Here is a 5,067-nt window from a genome sequence, read left to right as displayed (position 1 = left end):
TTCGTATTCAGATTTGAAGTCGGGTGTTCTACCTCTACTCCACGCCACCACCTTTATGATTCTGAGGATTCACATGCGGAATGAACTGCACAGTTAAGGAGCTACGGATGAACCGGGTAATCACAAGTAGTTGCTTGGGCCACAGGTTACTCTACTTCATTACAATGGCCCTCCGCCGAAAAAGGCGCCATCCTGGCGGCTCAAGGCGAAGACACTACTAGTGGGTCGTAGTACGGCTTAATGCCACAGACGTGGACAAGTTCGCGGCCGCGATTGCGCAGGCCTGTGGGTGGCTTGAGGGGCTCCACGAGGTAATTGACGGAGGACGTTTGCTCCAGAACGCGGTAGGGTCCGAAGTATTTCACGACGAGTTTTGCGGAGTGGTAGCGGGTACCCGAAGCCAGACCAGAGAGCCAGGGGAAAATGTTGGTGCAGAACGGTCGGCAGGTTGACGGGATTGCTGCTGCCACTGGTCTTCGGTGGAAAAAGAGCGGCAAGCTGGCGGCATTCCTCAGCATGTCGAGCAGCTTCAGACAGCGGAGTACTTTCGGACGCATCAGGTTTATATGAAAGAATTGTATCGAACGTATTAGATGGTTCTCGGACATAAAGGAGAAAGTACGGAGAAAATTCAGTAGTTGCTTGGGCCACAGTATTGCACGCATACGTCACGAAAGGGAGAACTTGGTCCCAATTTGAATGATCAGATGCGACGTAGATTGATAGCATATCACTAAGGGTACGGTTGAAGCGTTCTGTCATGCCGTTAGTTTGCAGATGGTACGCTGTACTTGTGCGGTGAATGATTCGGCATTCGTCGAGTAGTGCCTTCAAAGCATCGGCAAGAAAGGCTCGGCCTCTATCGCTCAGAAGTTCACGAGGGGCACCGTGGCGCAGAACGAAATGGTGTAACAGAAACGATGCAACGTCGCGGGCGGTGGCAGTCGGCAGAGCGGCGCTTTCAGCATAGCGGGTCAAGTGATCCACGGCAACAATAATCCAGCCGTTCCCTGCTGGAGTGGATGGTAGCGGTCCGTATATGTCAATACCAACACGACCAAAGGGACGACTAGGGCAGGGAAGGGGTTGTGACGGGTAGACTTGTCCGGGAAGTAATTTTCGACGTTGGCACTGAGTACAGGAGCGAACGAAATTTCGCACGTAGTTATACATGCCGCACCAATAAAATCGGAGGCGTAGCCGAGCGTAGGTCCTGAAGAGGCCGGCATGCGCGCACTGTGGGTCGGCGTGGAAAGCGTCGCAAATAAGGTCACGGAGATGTCGGGGTATCACAAAAAGCCACTTGCGTCCGTCAGAAAGGTAATTACGACGATAAAGAAGGCCATCGCGAATGCAGAAGTGGGTAGCCTGGCGGCGAAGAGCGCGAGATGGTGAAGAGGTGGATGGATCAGAAAGGATGGTGATGAGAGCACTGATCCAGGGATCCTTACGCCGCTCCGACGGCATGTTGTGCAGTGCATGGGATGTAAGTGCGGGCTCAAGGGCGGATAGGCAAGCGTTGTCAGCTGCGACCGGTGAGCGAGAAAGGGCGTCAGCGTCCGTGTGTTTGCGGCCAGAACGGTAAAGAACGCGGATGTCGTACTCCTGTATATATAGCTTAAGGGCCCAGCGAGCAAGTCGACCAGATGGGTCCTTGAGGGTGGACAGCCAACAAAGGGCGTGGTGGTCAGTGATGACGTCGAAAGTGTGACCATACAAATAAGGGCGGAATTTCCCAAGGGCCAAAATAATGGCTAAACAGTCTTTCTCTGTAACCGAGTAATTAGCCTCGGCTTTTGGCAGACTTCGGCACGCATAGGCGCCGACATATTCATCGAACCCCGCCTTCCGTTGCGCGAGCACGGCACCGAGTCCGACGCCGCTGGCATCGGTGTGGACCTCGGTGGGGGCGGCAGGGTCGAAGTGGCAGAGGATAGGTGGCGAGGTTAGCAGGCGGCGTAATTTCGTGAAGGCGTCATTGCAGACGGGCGACCAAGCTGAACGTTCGTTGTCGCCGCTTAGAAGGTCTGTCAGGGGTTCACTTATGGATGCGAAATTTCGAATGAAACGTCGGAAATACGAGCATAAACCAACGAAACTTCGAAGCTCCTTTAACTTCTTCGGTTTTGGAAAGTCAGTGACGGCGCGGAGCTTGGCTGAGTCCGGAAGAATGCCGTCTCGCGAGACAACATGGCCAAGAATGGTGAGCCTTCGGGCACCAAAACAATTTTTTTTTAAGTTGAGTTGAAGTCCCGCGTCAGTGAGACATTTCAGAACGTGCTCGAGACGGCTGAGATGTGTATGGAAATCAGCGGAAAAGACAACGACGTTGTCCAGGTAGCAGAGACGTGTTCCATTTGAGACCGCGTAAAATATTATCCATCATCCTCTCAAAGGTGGCTGGAGCTTTACACAGGCCGAAAGGCATCACGGTAAATTCATATAATCCGTCAGGTCTCACAAATGCTGTTTTATGTCGATGAGATGGTGCCATAGGGACTTGCTAGTATCCGGAACGTAAATCCAGCGAAGAAAAGAACTCCGCTCCCTGCAAACAGTCGAGGGCGTCGTCGATGCGCGGTAACGGGTAAACGTCCTTGCGCGTTATCTTGTTCAGACGTCGGTAGTCGACGCAGAACCGAATAGAGCCATCCCTTTTCTTAACAAGAACGACCGGTGACGCCCAGGGACTGTTCGAAGGTGTACAACGCCGCGCTTGAGCATGTCATCAACCTGGTCATCAATTACACGGCGCTCCGAGGCGGATACCCGATAAGGGCGTTGCCGTAGAGGTGCATGACTGCCGGTATCTATCTGGTGAAAAACGGTGATGTGTGACCCAAACCGGAAGCAGGCTGTTAAAAGAGGCGCGGAACTTCTGCAGCAGATTGAGCAGCTGGCTTCTTGTGAAGATGACGTTTCAGCGTCGATGGAGCGGTTGAAAGCGGTCGAGGAGGGACTGATCAACCGCAGGTCACAGAAAGTGCGCCAAGGTCCGTAGAAGTAGAAGCGGCAGGAGCATCAAAGATGCAAAGGTGTCGACTGGCTGAACAAGGCCTAGGCATTCGCTCATGAAATAAAGGTAAAGGGCACGCCATGGGATTGTCGACAAGCATCTTCGTGGCGAAGAGTAAGGAGAGAAAAGGGCAGCGGAGAACATTTGCGGCGAAGGAACACTTTAGAGGGCGTACAAGAGAACAGTGCCCTCAGAAATAGCGGCGCACGACACAGGGGCAAGCAGGGAAGAGCACGGAGGAACGGCATTGTCTTCGGACACAAACAGCTTATCACTAGAAGGGTGGTCGTCGATTGTCTCAAAATCGTGAAGCGGCAGAAAAGTGAAGTTCGGCGTGGAAACAGTCAATAACGGCGTTGTTATTTGCAAGGAAGTCCCAGCCTAATATAATGTCATGGGAACACGAGGGCAGCACGACGAATTCGATGGTATACAGAACTCCTTAAATAAATATTCGCGCAATGCAGGCAGCGAGGCGTAATGTTTTGAGCGGTCGCGGTTCGAAAGGAGAGGTCGGATAAAGGCGTCAGAAGTTTTCTTAGTATGCGACAGAATGGGGCGGAAATTACGGATACGGCTGCTCCTGTGTCGGCAAGTGCCAGGACGGCGACTCCTTCGACATACACTTCAATTACGTGGCTGGAGAGGGACGAGGACTTGAGCATTTCGACGTAGACGCAGTTCGTGCCTCGGGAATGCGTCCATCAGTTTCCTGCTCGGTGGGTCCGGCACGGCGCGCATCGGGGGAGAAAGCGAGCGACGACGTGGAGATGGTGAGCGGCGGGTAGGCGCAGGTGAGCGATCAGGACAAAAGGAAGAGTAGGAAGGCTGGAAGGCGCAGACGAAAATTGAGCGGGGAACGACGTGGCGCTCGCCAGATGTTCGGGAAAGGAAGCATGCGACGACGGCAATGGCGCGCCACATGACCAGCACCACCACAAGCAAAATATTGGACGGTCATCGAAGGTGCGCCATTGTGGGGGTAAGCTCCGACTCGTGGCTGAGAAGTCGGAAAATGCTGTCGATCTGGTAACGGCATAGGAAGCGGCGAAAAGGTCGTGGTCGATGCATGGGCGGGCGTGAGAGGGTTTGTGGGCGAGGTCGGGCAACTGCTTCTGCGTACGTGAGAGGTGCAGGCACGGGGTCGGATCACGTGCTGGAGGAATGGCTTGCAAAACTTGCTCCTGGATGAAGTCGCGGATCGTAGGTGCCAAGCGGGTGGTGGTTCCGGGACGCAAGCATCAAATATAGCTGGCGAGCGACCCCTGCGCGAACGAATTCCTGAATCTTCAGAAACAGGGTAGCTAGTCGTCGCTGACACCAAGGCATGGACACAGAGTCGGCGGGCGCAGGGGGACGTCTGGTGTGAAGCCGTTGCCTGCGCAACTCGTCGTAACTCTGACCAATTTGATCATTCAACGACAGTGCGAGGACTCTTCGATATAACTTGGAATGCGTCGTCGTCAATACCCTTCATTATATGTTTGATCTTCTCCTCCTCTGGCATCGACGCGTTCACCCGTTGCAAAGGTCAACAATGTCCTCAATGTAACTCGTGAAATTCTCTCCGATCTCTTGAGATCGTGTGCGCAAACGGTGTTCTGCACGGAGCTTTCTTACTGCTGGCCGACCGAAAACTTGGGTAAACATGGTCTTGAATACCAACCACGTAGTGTGTCGCCTTCATGGTTAGAAACCTAGTTTCGCAACGTCCGAGAGATAGAATGTACGGTCTCAACTTGGTAGCATCGTCCCAATGGTTATGGGCATCACTCGCTCGTATGAGGCGATCCAATCTTCAACGTTTTTTAATCTGTGCCGGAGAAGATAGGGGGATCTCGCAGACGCAAGGCGCCGGCACAAACCAGGGTGGGCGGCGCCGTTGGAGGAGTGGAGGAGTGCCGCTTGCGTCCTCGGGCATGATGGGGGTAGAGTGCGACTCCGAAGTTCCAGGGTGGTCGAAACCCAGCAGACTCCACCACTTGCTAAGAGGTTTATTAGCAACTGATGCAGGCGAACGGGTAGCAGTCGCAGCGTTCGGCCAAGGACAG

This window comes from Dermacentor silvarum, chromosome 6, assembly GCF_013339745.2.
Source record: "Dermacentor silvarum isolate Dsil-2018 chromosome 6, BIME_Dsil_1.4, whole genome shotgun sequence".
In the NCBI taxonomy this organism is placed as follows: domain Eukaryota; kingdom Metazoa; phylum Arthropoda; class Arachnida; order Ixodida; family Ixodidae; genus Dermacentor; species Dermacentor silvarum.
Note: the sequence above shows the minus strand (reverse complement) of the source record.